This window comes from Falco biarmicus, chromosome Z (assembly GCF_023638135.1).
Source record: "Falco biarmicus isolate bFalBia1 chromosome Z, bFalBia1.pri, whole genome shotgun sequence".
NCBI lineage: Eukaryota > Metazoa > Chordata > Aves > Falconiformes > Falconidae > Falco > Falco biarmicus.
In genome coordinates this window covers 41,706,858-41,722,499 of record NC_079311.1, presented here as the reverse complement: position 1 = coordinate 41,722,499, position 15,642 = coordinate 41,706,858, and the positions used below count along the sequence as shown (strand labels likewise).

General features: G+C 42.6%; 1 long non-coding RNA gene across 1 annotated transcript in view; it reads left to right on the top strand.

Annotated features, from left to right (window-relative positions):
• LOC130143125 (uncharacterized) overlaps positions 1-2,264 on the top strand; it is a 101,951-nt gene extending 99,687 nt beyond the window's left edge. Inside the window, exon 3 of the long non-coding RNA XR_008819649.1 lies at positions 1,136-2,264. This is a non-coding gene — a long non-coding RNA (uncharacterized LOC130143125). The remainder of the gene's footprint in view (positions 1-1,135) is intronic.
• Positions 2,265-15,642: the final 13,378 nt, after the last annotated feature.

The following is a 15,642-nucleotide window of genomic DNA, read 5'->3' as shown; positions in this document are numbered from 1 at the left end:
AAAGGTGAGGCCCAGTTACCAGCCTCCTCCAGCTGGGTCCAAGTGTGGCATCTACCACCATGATAGTAAAGATGACACAGATGAGACATAGGCACTTGGTTCCACCTGAGACACCATTCAGCCTCTGAGACAGCCTTGCAGGGCTCACAAAATGCCCACAGGACTTACAGGAGGTCCTCATTTGGTATCCTGGAGGGTAATGCAGGGTGTCTGATGTTGCAGTAGGCTTTCACATCAAGGCAAATGTCAAGATCCTCATCCTGTAATACAGGCTGTAGATGGGATTTCCAAGAGCTCAAACTGATGTCAAAGTGCAGCTTCTTCCCCTCTGCAGTGGAAGAAATGAAACAACAGGGAATCCAGGATTTTTACCACAGTTGCCACTGCACTTGCGCTGTACCACAGTACACTGCACTTTCCAGCACTTTTCAGGTCACCAGATTGCTACCAGAACTCTAATAACGAAGAAATGAAACATAGAAAAAATATGCAAAACCAGGGTTTGTAGTTTGGAGCTCCTGATTGTTCCCTTGCTGCAGGCATTATTGTTTCAGTCAAAGCATCAATAGGTATTTAATTGCACTAACTATTATGAGCTATGATGGATGATCACAGAATGAACAGAAGAAAAAGAATAGGCACTTGCTCTTTGTCTGCTGCTCTCTCTGCACAGTTGTTTGCTGTTTTGCTCTTTCAGGTTCTTTCTGTTGGTCTTCCACACCTAGGAAGCCTGATTTCATTTCTAAAAGAACCAGTCTAAGTATTCAGGGCTTCGAAACCTTCATGTAATATGAACCGAAGTTTCTCTCTGTACATGATATTCAGATTATTTTTTCTTTGTTTTCTTAGTGGATATTAAGATTGACACAAGGCATTTGAATCTTCACGAAATACATATCTTGGAGTTACTCATTGTCTCTTTCTACTCTGAAATAGAAAATTTACTAAATCTAAGTAGGACTTACTTTAATCACTGGCCTTTGTGTATAAGGCAGGGAGACATACTGATTGACTAAAATATTAGTTGGCAATCATTTTGTCTTCAGTTATGGATTAAATTGTTTTGCGTGCATAATCTTTCAATATATCATTAATATTTTGTTCTTTCGTCTTCTTTTTCCCGTTTTGATTTCAGTTTTCTGTTGCTGGAGACTTTGAAGGGAGAGCCAAAATGACTATTATCTAGAATTATCAGCTGTATGAGCAAAAGTACTTGTCCAGCACTTCTTGGTGATTTTCACTTCCTTTTCTGACATTCTGTTCTCCACACACACATGCATTATGTGGTGTGTATCCAAGTCCTCTGCAAGGATCACCTCCACCTCTGTGGATGTAAAAGCACAACTGTCTTCTGCTCCAAATGATCCTGGTTTCATGTATAACTTTTGTTAAGGTGATGATACTAGAACCAACTGTACATAGGCAGAGAGTTTACAAGACTCCAAGACTGATCTTGAAGATGAGGAAAGGTCCTTTCTCCTTATATTTAATTTACTCTGAATTTCTTGTTTTAAATGAGGTTGCAAGATTTCATAATGTTCAAAGCATGGCATCTGGTCTGCACTTGTCTGAAATTTTGCTGAATTTTCTTCAGTTCAAGCCAAGAAGATAGGTCCCAGAGCAGTTACCACAATTGACAATAAGCTGGATTTGCTGGGTCATGAAGGAGAAAACCAAGAAGCAAGGAACCCAAGCATCCATGTCTGTGGAGAGAATTATGAATTGAACTTACCAGGACTTTGATGATGGTGTACCCAACTCTTTCTAAAATCGTGGTTTCCATGGGAAAAGCCAAACTATGACTGTCCCTGACATGCTGGAGGGGCAGAGGCGCTTCTCTACTCTGCAAGACAGCATGGTGATGAGCACAGGATAACTGACCCATGCAAGCAACAGAGAGGCTTAATCGTATTTAAACACCAAGAAACTGAGGGTGAAATGACCACATGAGAGGAGCAGGGTCTTCCCCTGCCTGGTGGGCCTCTGCAAACCATCTTTGTCTTTCCATGATCACACAGGTCTCACCACCACAACCACCCTCCAGTCATCCCAACGTGATGGACTGGGAGGGTGTCAGTGCTTCCTAAGAGCTATAGGACCCCATCAACTCATAGTGCTCCCATGTACAGCAGCCTCTGCCCTGCCCTGAGTGGGACCATTTTGCCCACCGTGCTTATAAACCCTTCCAGTGCTTCTCCTTTACTGCTACTTTAACAAAACTGAGCTCAACTTAAGAAAATATATTGTATTTCTTTAATTGTAAAATTTTACTGTGGGATGTGATTAAATCATTTTCAAGCATCGTTGAGTCATGCAGAGCTTTATTTTCCAGTTTAAAGCTATTGGTAACCAAAGCCAGTTTTATATCCAGACCACATGGTGCAATAGTCATAAGAAAAGAAAACACTCTAAACCTTTACAACCTAAAATTCACTTGCAAAGCATTATTATCATACATCTTATTTAAAGTAGGGTAAAATGGTTTTTCTGGAGAATAAGGCAACTTTCAAAATCTTCCATTCACATTCATTTCTGGTACAGCAGAGTGCAGGGAACTGTGAAAGAGCAGATGTTGTCCAAATGGGAATAATTTACCCGGACTGTTATTTTAAAACATAGTGAATGCGCATACAGCATTTCAAATTGGTCATGCCTAGGGCAATATCTTTTGCTGAACTTATATTAACAATTTTAAAGGTATAGCAGCCTACAAAAGGTAGGGTTAACTTTCCCAGGCCCTGTGAGAGCTGGAGGTCCTCCTTTAGCCAGGCAGTTTTTGCTTTTGTAATCTCTGTTTTTACAACTAGTGCATTTGTGCACTTTCACGTGCTCTCAACTTCAGCTCTGAGCATGAGGCCTATAGCATTCTGGGCTGGCCAAAACATCTGTAATTTTACTTATGGCATTTCATGGTCTGTTTCTTCACCCTATTTCTTCAGTCTTTATAAAGAATAATAGTCACATTTTCTCTGCAGAGTTGTTACTTTTTTTGACATCAAAGCTCCTCTTTGCCACTTTTGTCTAAATTTTCCATGGAGGAGCAAACATTTCCTGAATAGTTCCTGCTGCGAGTTATCAAAATGTTCAAAATGCATGGAAAGGTTGTGCAGGCTGTAGTGTGCCTGCAGAGGCATTTGATTCAGCTTATGCATTGAACATTGAAGACCATAACTATATAGGTTACTCCGCTACCTTTTCCTGAAGGGTTTATCAGCTCTTACAAAGCATCTCGGGAACGGACAGCTACAGCAAAGCAGGGAACAAGGGAAAGTCAAGGCTGCTGCTCAGGGAGGCTGCAGGACATATGAGGAACAGCTGCAGTTTGCATCCACAACATTCATCACACCTATGCATGGGTGTCTGCATCCTTAATGCATGTGCCTGTCCCTCCCTGTGCCACCCCCCACCTCCCCCACTGCTCTCCACAGCCCTCACTGTTACGTGGAGGCTCATGATTGTCATGCAAAGCTAGCAGAGTGCAGAGTGGCCACAGGAGTAAGAAGCAAAAATGAAAGGATGGGGTCTGATGGGCTGATGAGACTGTGGTGGCAGGGGAAGGAAAAATTGAAACCACAGGACCTCTGTTACCCCAAAATCCCACCCAGGACAGCTAGGGATTTTCATGCCTCTGTCATAGAATTCCAGCAAGGCCCTTGCAGGAAGCATGCAAACTGTATACTTTATGTTGCATTAGACATCTGCCCTAATTACACAGAATTACCCTGTGCCTGGGAAGTGCCAGCATCTCTCTTTGTTGACTCTGTAGGAACGTAATGTTGATCCTCTGAATCATGCCTAAGTGAGATGTCCAAATTTGATGGTGTGAATAACCCTCTAGGAGCAATAAATAAAAACCTGCATAGCTTACTACTGGCAGGAGGTGTGTTTTGGTAGCAGTCATGTTTACTGTTCCCGACTGAATAAGCATTACTCTTAGAGTCGATGTTCTTGTGAGAAGACTTATAGTCTATAATTTCAGTATCTCTTTCTATAAAATGCTGTAAAGTTTACTTAGCATTTCAAGTGGTTAATGCACTGTCCTGGCCAGTAACGTTTGCATGGCCAGAGTTTGGAAAAACACATATTTTTAGGCTGCTACCCTGCACCCCAAAAATTTGATTTTGTAAAGTGATTAATGATGGCTAATGTCTCCATTGGTTTTCCCCAGTTTGAGATACTGAAAGCCCATCTGACCTTCTGGAAGAAGGTTTAGTGTTCCCTGAAGGCCAGGCTCCATTACAATGTCTGAGGATGACTATCCCAAATCACTACTCACTTTTGAGCTTTTTCTTGTTGTTGAGCTCTGATTATAAGAGATGAAATGTGCTCCTAGCCCAGCAGTCTGCTACAGGATATAGCAATTCCAGAGGTCTTCCCTGGTCACTCTTCTGCTCTTCAGCTGTGTTGCTTTCAACCCTAGCCTAATCAACTGATTTTTCTACTGGTTACCTCTGAGATGACACACAATGCCAGATAAAACCGTCTGAATGTTGCAGAAAGAATAACCTATCTGTAGATTATTTAGTAAATTAAAATGTAAATGAGAAAAAACATGGAGAGAACGAATGTTCTCCCAGAGCAGAAACAAAAAGCAACTACTGCATAATAGGATTTGAAGATGTGAAAAGTTTCTTGCCTGCTGCAAAAGCGCTGCTCTTGGCTTTTCCTTGTTCTGCATTGACTGTGCCTTGGCATCTATTTCTTTAGCTAGCAATAAGGGTGCAGTTTTTGTCTTCCACCCCTTGCTTTCTTGCTGGTTAAATCATAAAAACTCAAGGCTGGAAGCATTCTTGTCTTCTCTACATATGTTACCACTGTTTTTTTGCTGTGCTCTAACTTCTGTATCTCATACGTCATATATTTGTCAGTAAATGGGCAGTGTTAAACTCTTTCAGCACCCATGTAATGCACAAAGAGCATCCCTCAAGATTCCACTTGTGCACCATTAAAATAGAGAGCAGTGGACATGCTACCGTTCTTTGTCATACTGTATTGTTGGAGATGAGAGAGAATGGCCCATTGAAGCTACTTTTGCCCCTTCAAACTATTCACCAAGAAGGAAGACTGCTTTGATACTCAAGAGCTGAGAGAGATCTCGAAATAAATGTTTCCTGCTGTTACATGCATTGGTTTGTGTTAGAATATGGCTGTGGGGTCAGGTTTGCATACTGCAGATAGGCTTCTTGGTCACATCAGTAACTGTGGAAATCTTAAGTGTCATATCTGGGTTCATCTTCTTTTAAAAAAAGAAGTGCACCAATGTGGAACAAAGCTTGTTATATGTGATCCAGGAACCTACAACAAGAATAGGTGCCTTAGAAAAGTAGACAGATAGAAGGAGGGAGAAGGAAAGAGAGACAGGCACGCACACATGCAGACATTAGAAAATCTGTCCTTGACCTTCATATGCCAAAGAAATTATTTTCGTTTGAGGTGGGGGAAAGTCAATCCCTTAAGGGAAAACAGAGGAGGAGAGAGAGGTAATAAGGAAATGAGTCAGACACAAAGAATTATTGGCAAATACAGACACTTCCTAGTAAAGGAGGACGGTTTTCAGCTGTTCTAATGTAAAAAACCACAGATAGTATGTGCCTGGTTTTTATTTAGTCCCTCTTGTAGCTAGAAATATTAGAGTTTAATAAATGGGGAAAAGGTGAGAAGCAAGACACATTTCTCTCTCTTCACTGCTTCCCCACATCACCCAGGGGAGCAAGCTAAAAGTCTGAATCAGTGTTTTTCTTTCGTTTTAGCTTTTTTTTTCCCCCTCCCTAGATAGAAGCTCTGAAAAGTGGTTCCACTGTAACCATTTAAAAAGAGGCAAAACATGTGGTTTCTCCACAGGGCTGTTTCTAATCAGATTGGATTAACTTGGGTAACTGTATAATTATAATGATGATAACTGATATTTTATTTTAGATTTTATTAACCAAGGAACCCTGAAGTACTCTAGATTCATTGATAAATCCCTGAGGTCCTCCTTGCTACAGAGGCTGGTGAGCCTGAAACAGCATCCCAAACAGAGACCTTCCCAATACTTCCCAGCACTCAAATTAATTGCAGTCTGAGGGGCTGGCTGGAGATCTACCCAGCTTCTAAACATTACAACCTAACCAGTATGAGATCTATCAAAGCACAAAGCCTGTGGCTTATCACTATTGCTGAATCAAAGTTGAAGTTATGAGCAGCAGAAACATTGGGGGCAGCAGCAACTCAAGTAGAAACAGCCACGGTCAAAAACGAAGGGGGACTTTTTTGCTTGCTTGGAAATGAACTAGGAGGGAAAGACAGGAGGTTATGTACTCAGGAGTATATAACTGCAGGCAAGGATAGCAAAAGTTGAGCAAATAAGGAATATGAGTGGAAGATATGTAATTTGTGAGAGAAGCTGAGCTGCAAAAACATTGGTTATTTGATTAATGTATGGGTGTTAGCCTTTACTGTAAAGTGGAAAAGTCAGAATCTTCAGCCAATAAATGTTTTTCTGCTTTCTCCTGTGAGGTACTGACTGAATTTACTGTTCTGATTTAAGACTGAATTTACTCTTTTGATTTAGCTCCTTTTAGTCTGAGGGCCCAGAAATTAGAATGGCACACCTGTACCTTGGCCCCCAAGGTACAGAGGTGCTATACACCTGGAAGGCAGAACTGTTTCTCTAACAATGTCACTGGGATTTAAACAGCTGTGCAGCAAGGTAGTTTTTATTAACCCCATTGCCCATAAGGCAATTACTGCAGTCCCATTCTCTTGTGATGTGGAAGTGTGTGTGTGCGCGTGCGTGTGTGTGTGTTTTTCTTTAGTACAATTGATCTGTAGCAGCTCTTTGAGATATGGACCCAGACCATTGAAGGCAGGTTTGATTTGCCATTCACAGAGTAATGCATCATTTTCATGGTAATACGCTGACAGCAGTGTAAAGTCACTGTATTGGCTGTTCTTGGGGGGAATAGAGAGGGCGAGGGAAGGGAACCATAGCTTATAGGGCCTGGCTGCCTTCCTATGGCATGTGTTTCATAGGAGGTCAGACTAGGTTATATTTGGCCCTTCTGGCTTTGACCTACAATTTTGTGAGTTCAAGCTGTTGACAAAATTCCATTATCTTCTTTCTTTGCTACAGCTATGAAGACGTGCTGTCTCTAGATGAGGAAAACTATGCATAAAGAAGAAAATACCATAACCTCTTCCCTTGAAGGCACAAACACCCCTTGATGCAGTGTTTATTATGGGCTAAGGGGAGACATTTTTATCACACCTTATGGCTAAAACACTGTCATTATAGTGAATGAGTGTAGTGACATTTCTTTATTGTTTACAGTCTTGTTGTGGGTATTCCAATATGCTTTTCTTCCAAGAGGCAAACATTTCTGCCTAGAATTGCAAAGGTGTTGGTCCTCAGTTTTGCTCTGCATGTCAGACAGAGGGCAAATTCAGCCAAGCAGCACCCTCTCCCACTGTCCTTGATGTTGCTAAGATGCACCTAAAAGGATGCCTATATTTGCCTCATCATTCTGCATACATCACAGCTAATGGCACATGCATCAGCTAATGGCACAGAGACATCTCCACTGAAAAAACCCTACAGCAACCATCCTGCCCCATTGCAATTCAGGATAAGAGAACTCAGTATGATGGGCTGTTCATCCTGGCTGCTTATAGTAAGCCCAGAAAGCCTCAATGTCAAAACCAAAATTTATCGAGAAATTAGTATTGGCATTATTCAAGACGCATACTTTGTACTACAAACGTTTCAAAATGGAAAATGGCTCCAAATGCATTTGCAAATATATGTATGAGACAACTCAGCTTTGTGCTTTCTGTGAGTTACAACATAATCATTCTGCTTGGTTTTGTTCCTTCTATTCTGTGATTGCTATAAACTTTGGCAACTAAACCTTCTAGAGAAATTACCCCAGGCACAACTAGTTAATTGACTCATTTATTGGTTGCCTAAAAGTATGCAGCGTTAGCAATTCCTCCCATTCATTTCTTTTAGTCTCTGACAGAGTATACAATGAAATGTCACTGGATGAACTACCAGAGGTTCATTCCACTCCATTGTCTTTTTAAGCTCCTTTGGTTGTGGAAAAAGTACTGAAGCAAATGACTGCCACTAACATAAGTACTGATTCAGCCTGTGTAAGTAACCTTACACTGACAGGACTCAGTCAGACCGGTGGTACAGGTAGCAGTCTCTCAGGAAGAAACAACAATCACCACAAATGTTAAAACTTTTTTAGGAAACAAGATGTGCTCTATTCATTTTAATTATTTCAAATGTGCTCCAAAGTATTTCAGAGAGCAAAGAGAAAAAACAAATGGGCTGTGGTGTGCTCCTTCCAACTTTCTATTATCTGTCATCACCTGGGATATTGAGCCTTGAGCCACGACCTTGAATCACTTTGTAGATGGAGGTACTACTGATGTTAACTGGACTTGTGAGAAAAGATGAAGGACACCAATGTTGGTATTTTCCTGTAAAGCTTCAGCTCGAACTTTTGATTTACCAGTGCTACTCAGGGCTTTCAAAAATAATAACAGGGATGTTTGACCTGTAAAAGAATCAATAGGTAAAATATTTCTACATCCAGGTACACTGGAAAAAAAACCCATATCAACCAGCATATTTGTTACCAACATAGGTGCACATCGACTAGAGTTTTAATATAGATCAGCATTTGAGAGACAGTTTTGTTTCCAGTCATACTTGTGTAAACCTACTAAACAACGAAGTTAAAAAAAATCTGGCTGAAAACCACATTTGGCCCCATGTATTCACTAAGCATCAAAAGATTTGTGCTTTGCTTTGTTTGACATTGCTGAATTTAAGGATATACTTTCAATCTTTCAAAGAACAATTACACTGTCAGCATCTAAATTGGAAGCTGTTGAAATACAGGCACTACTGTTCCATTTTCACCGAGGGTTTGTGTCTCCACAGAGGCGCACGGCTAACCTGATGCGGCTGTTGCACAGAATAATCTTAACTCTTGCAGCTGAAGTCCCAGTGAATCAGCTCCATTGTGTGGAAGTACTAGGACATGGCCAGCACTAGGTCCTAATTTTATATCTTTGTTTCAGCACAAAGACACCACATTTGGAACAAAACTGCAGCACCCCTGTACTGTCGATGCTTGCCCTTACCGACTTGCTTGAGTGGTGGTAATTGGCCGCTGTCAGAGATGGAGGAGTGGGCTCGGTGAACTGTTGCAGCATTCCTGTGGGTACCCAGTGTGCCCCTACAAGGCAGGGTACCTCCACCTTCATGGGGAGTTAGGCTGAGAGAACTATGACCCTCATTCTGATCAAAAAGCCTTCAGCAGACCAGTAGCTCCACTGATTTTAGTGCATATACTTGATAAAATAAAGTGATCCATATCTGGCTTGTACAGCCATGTTTTTCAGGGTAAACAGTGACTGCCTTGGAATGGAAAGCATTACTGTTAAAAATCTGCTTATACAAGCAAGCAGGAGAGCCAATCAGATATGTGGCATTTTCATGGGATTCTGGCTGTCGGGCTACCTATCAAATGCATCATTAGTGAGTCAGGTTCTGGCAAAAGCACAGGAAGACCTCAGGAGAAAAGTGAGGATATGAGCTGGCATTCCTGGTATTGGTGTCCCTACTTTTTGCCATGAGTTTCACGAAGTGTTAAAGGGCAAAAAGCCAACCAAAGACAAGAGCCCTGCCTGAGTAGCTTTGCCAGAAACTGTCAGTGTATAATTCTTTTCCAATGCTGGACACAGAGTGCAATGTTGCTCTGCGTGCTCGAGGTCCTTCACTGCCTGGCATTTGTTTCTCAAGATGGCAAAGGGAGCTAGACCACGCATATGGCATCACCCTGTAGCTGCTGTCTCATCCAGTCTAGCTCTCCTCCCATGCCAAGGAGAAAGAGGCAGGAGCCAAAGGCATACTCATCCCCCTACTCAGCTGGCAGTCTTTTACAAATGGTAAATTAATAAATTTTGGTAGAAAACAGAATAAATAAAGACTGACAGAGAAAGGCCAGAAGCAAACCATGGAAGAGATTTTCCTTTTTTTTTTTTTTCATAAACAAATAAGTAGAAGGGCACATTGATGATGAAAAGAACATGAAGAGGAGCATAAGGAGGAACAGGAGCAGGGAAAGATCACTTCAGGGTGATGTGTGGTGAGTGAAGAAGACAGGCAGAGTAGGAAAGGAAAGGCACTATTGCAATATCTTGCTGAAAATGAGATTAAGTAAAAACATTATCTCCATTCTGCTTTTATTATCATGCTTGCTTCTTGATGTAACAACAGATACCAAAAAAAAAAAAATCTTCTAAATTGGAAGTATGAAAGCATCAAACACTTTAGGAGGGACAGGTAGGGGAAAAGAGGAGGGGGGTGTCTCCCCCCATGTCAGTGACCAGCTGGAGTGCATGGAGCTCTGTCTGGGAATGGATGACAAGCCAACTGAGAGCTTATGGGTCAGGATTAAAGGGAGGGCAGGGGCAGGGACAGGCGACATTATAGTGAGGCTCTGCTACAGGTCACCCAACCGGGAAGACTGAGTGGATGAGGCCCTTTATAGGCAGATAGGAGCTACCTGACGTCCATAAGCCCTGATACTCATGGGGAACTTCAGCCAACCTGATATCTGTCGGAGGGAAAACACAGCAAGGCCTAGGCAATCCATGAGGTTCTTGCAATGCATTGATGACAACATCCTTCTCCAAGTGATAGAGGAGCCAGCGAGGAGAGGTGCCATGCTGAACCTTGTTCTCATCAAAGAAAGGCAATGGGGAAAGTGAAGCTCAAGGGGAGCTTTGGCTGCGGTGACCATGAAATGGTAGAGTTCCAGATCCTTAGGGCAGCAAGGAGGATGCACAGCAAGATCACTAACCTGGACTTCAGGAGAGCTGACTTCGGCCTCTTCAGGGAGCTGCTTGGTAGAGTACCATGGGATAGAGCCCGGGAGGGAAGAGGTGCCCAAGAAAACTAGTTGATATTCAAGGATCACCTCTTCCAAGCACAGCAGCAATGCGTCCCAACAAAGACAAAGCTGGGCACAGACACCATGAGGCCTGCATGGATGAACAAGGAGCTTCTGGACAAAATAAAATACAAGAAGGAAGCCTTACATGAGGTGGAAGTAAGGGCAGGCAGCCTGGAAGGAATACAGAGAAATTGTCTGAGCAACCAGGGATCAGGTTAGGAAAGCTAAAAGCCTGACAGAATTAAATCTGTTCAGGGATATCAAGAGCAACAGGAGAAGCTTCTATAGGTATGTCGGTGATAAAAGGAAGACTAGGGAATACATGGGCCCTTTCTGGAAGGAAACAGCAGACCTGGTTACCAGGGACAAGGAGAAGACTGAGGTACTCAATGACTTTTTCACCTCTGTCTTCACCGGCAGGTGCTCCAGCCACATTGCCCAGGTAAGGGAAAGGGACTGAGAGAATGAAGAACCCACAGCAGGAGAAGAGCGTGTTTGAGAACATCTAAGGAACCTGAAGGTGCACAAGTCCATGGAACCTGATGAGATGCATCTGTAGGTCCTGAGGGAACTGGCACATCAAGTGACTAAGCCACTGTCCATAGTATTTGAGGAGACATGGCAGTCCAGTAAGTTCCCATGGACTAGAAAAGAGGAAATGTAACCCCCATTTTTAAAAAGGGAAATAAGGAAGGCCCAGGGAACTACAGACTGGACAGTCTCACCTTGGTGCCTAGCACGGTCATGGAGCAGATCATCCTCAAAACTGTACTAAGGCACATGAAAATGAGGACGTGATTGGTGACAGACAACTTGGCTTCATTAAGGGCAAGTCATGCCTGACAAGTTCTGTGACAGGGTTACAACGTTGATGGATCAGGAAAGAGTGACGGACATCATCTACCTGGACTTCTGCAAAGCTTTTGACATTGTCCACATGATATCCTTGTCTCTAAACTGGAGGAAAGACATGGATTTGATGGGTGGACCAGTTAGTGGATAAGGAATTGGCTGGGTGGTTGCATTCAAAGAGTTGTGGTCAACAGCTCAATGTCTAAGTGGAGACTGGTGCAGAGTGGCATTCCACAGGGGTCTCTACTGGGATCAGTGCTGTTTAACATCTTTGTCAGTGACATGGAGAGTGGGATTGAGTGCACCCTCAGCAAATTTGCCAATGATACCAAGCTGTATGGTGTGGTTGACACACTGGAGGGAAGGGATACCATCCAGAGGGACCTTGACAGGCTTGAGAGGTGGGCCTGAGCTAATTTCATGAAATTCAACAATACCAAGTGCAAGGTCCTGCACCTTGGTTGGGGCAATCCCCAGTATCGATACAGGCTGGGCAGAGAATGGATTGGGAGCAGCCCTGAGGAGAAGGACCTGGGAGTGCTGGTGGGTGGAAAGCTCAACATGGCCCAACAATGTGCACTTGCAGCCCAGAAAGCCAACTGTATCCTGGGCTGCTTCAAAAGAAGCGTGGCCAGCAGGTCAAGGGAGGTGATTCTCCCCCTCTGCTCTGCTCTGGTGAGACTCCACCTGGAGTGCTGTGTTCAGCTCTGGGGCCCCCATAAGAAGGACATGGGCCTGTTGGAATGAATCCAAAGGAGGGCCACGAAGATGATCAGGGGGCTGGAGCACCTCTTAAACAAAAACAGATGGAGAGAGTTGGGGTTTGTTCAGCCTGGAGAAGAGAAAACTCAGCGGAGACTTTTTTGGAGCCCTCCAGTACCTAGAGCAGGCCTGCAAGAAAGCTGGAGCGGGACTTTCTACAAGGGCATCTAGTGTCAGGACAAGGGGGAGTGACTTTAAACTGAAAGAGAGTAGATCTAGATTACATATTAGGAATAAATTCTTTCTTGTGAGAGTGGTGAGACACAGGAACAGGTTGCCCAGAGAAACTGTGGATGCTCCCTCCTGGAAGCGTTCAAGGCCAGGCTGGATGGGGCTTTGAGCAACATGGTCTAGTGGAAGGTGTCCCTGCCCGTGGCAGGGGGTTTGGGACTAGGTGGTCTTTAAGGTCTCTTCCCACCTGAAAATTCTGTGATTCTATGATTCCTCTTAGTTAAGATCTTAAAATCCAGCTTCACAATCTGGAGACACCTTTTTCCTACTGCAACTTATTACAGAATGTTCTTGTTCATTTGAATATAAACTGAAGAATTTCTGTTTAAGCAGTCCTACATGCACAACATTATGTTTCAGAGCAAGGTAAGTGTAGAAGCATTTGGTAAAATAAAAAAAAAAATTAATGGTACCAGGCAATACTGGTGTCTTAGCAGAGCTCTTAACAGAGACTCTTACTCTGCTAATCAGGTAAAGCTTTATTGATCTGTAATTGTTTCTAATGATGTCATTACTACTAAGGAAAAGTGCCAATGTCTCTGTTGGAAACATCTGGGTTTTATACATTATTATGCAAGTGATTCTATGATTTGTAGTTCTTTCTGCAAAGGAACTTGGCACAATACTACTTTGACAAATTACAGGGCATACTGAGGAAGTCTTTTGCCTTGGGCAAGCTTGTGGGACAAAACTGACCTGAAAACTTCATTCAGTCTGATGATCTTCTTTCTTTCTAGGATGAAAGTTCAAGTAGTCTAGAGTTTCTACCGTCAGAGGCAATTTAACAATGGAACCTCAAATCTTAAAATCCCTTAGCAACTGTGGAAGCAGTAGGCAGTGTCATAGCTCCTAAACTTTGCCTTATCATCTTTCGGTTTCTCATATCCATGTTACTTTTTGTCTTCTCTCCTGAATCAGTGATCACATTGCATCATTTTTACTGTTTTTCTGAAGTAACAGGACAGAAGCTGGGGTGTTCGCTGGCAGTTTCCAAATTAGTTCATGTTATGTTACGTCAATCAGGAACAAACAGATGATCTAGAGGGTAGAGATGCCAAGGAATCCAGAATTTGACCATGAACATAGTATTCATTTTGTCTCATAAAGCAGGGTCTGCTGCAGCATCTTTTATTGTTGTCCCACCTATCCATTTCAACTAACACAGCTGGAGTGTGGGGGATGACAAGTAGGCCGCTAAGGATAGGACTCAGATGTTTTTTTTTTCTGGGTTTGTGTACCACCTGATAGAAAAAAAAAATTAGAAGATAACCCTTGCAGAATGAAGGATGTGTTTTATCTTTGTGTGCTTTTTGTTCAAGCAGTTCCGTTGTGCAGCTTAGCTAAAATAAAATTATCCTTTTCTTCTAATTTTGATTTTAACAGAAGAAAAAAATAATTGCCACAGGGGGCTTTCCTCTAACTTTGTGCCCTGAAGGTGAGCTTCCAAAAGCAGCTCTGAAAGGTTTCTCACCTTGAGGCACTGATAAATTCTACCTCCTCTGCCCGCTCACGTATTTTATTAGTGTGCATTTATGCACACTCACTCACAGAACGTAACTGTCTGAATATCACACTCACAGGAAACCAAGCTAAAAGAACAGCTCTGATTTTTCTGCTACTTCTAAAAAGCTATTTTAAAGCACCTATGGGGTTTTTTTAGTGTTTCACAGTTAGGCTAATGAAAGATATTACTTCAAAGTTTAAAGTAATTTTAAACTTTTTCTCACCAAGAAGGTGAACTTAGATTCTGCAGATGTTTTCTTTCTTTTCTTGAGCCATCTGACTGTACCCCATTTGCTTTAGATTTTGGTCTTTTCTGATTTGTATTCTACCTTTTTCCCAGTAGTGCAATCTGAAATACTAACCAAGCACAAGCTGTTATGAAGGTTTTCTGTGACCGGGACACCAGCAACTAAAAGACTTAAATTAGAGTGCACAGGAAAGAGGCTGCCTTGTTTGACATGTTGGTGCAAGATCTTTCTTGAAAACTTCATCACAGCAAAGGAGGCATGTTGGCAACAGGCAGCCAAGAAGAAGGCTCATGCCATTAAGCTGAACAATTGGAGACTGTCTCTATCAGTGCTGAAGAGTGTTTTGATGTTTGGAAATAGTGTACGGAGTAAGAGAGAGACAGGGATGCAAAGGACAAGAAACAGCATTTACAGTGGGTGTTAGAGGAAAGGCTGATGCCTTTCTGAGCCACCTCAGAGTCTTTTCTTCAGTCACATTTTGAAGGTGCGCCCAGACGGGGTGATGCACACAATGAGGTAGTGATTCCTCATTTCCAGGTCTATGTGCTAGCTGCAGCACCAAGCGAAGATGTGATTTTCTAAAGAGACACAGGCAACGCTCCATTGGTGTGAGAAAGGCACAGTTGTAATGCTTTCAGCACAGCTTGGATCGTTTACATTGGCTCCAGAAAGTCTTGCATGATGAACTCACATTCTCATTGTGGCAGAAAAGCACAAACCATGCAAAGACATTTTAGGGGGTTTTGTGTCCCCACAACCATAATTTAAAGTGGCCCTTCATGTGAAGGAAGGTGCTGTTCCAGGCACAACCTATGATTTCTGAACAATTTCTGAGCGTACAATTTCTGAACAGGAAATTGGTTCAAGACACAAGTTACCACTGGCAGACCTCATCTATATGCAGAGAAAATATCACCTACAGCTTTCCTGAGATTGGCCCATGCTCAACATGTCTTCACTTATCACATACGTTGCCTGCAGCTGCATTTTGATTGCACACGCTGTATCCCCAAGCTCTTTCACAGCAGAGGGTTACACAGAACATGCTGTTCTGTGAGAGCCTCCTTTTAACAAAAAGTCTGTCTTCTCTG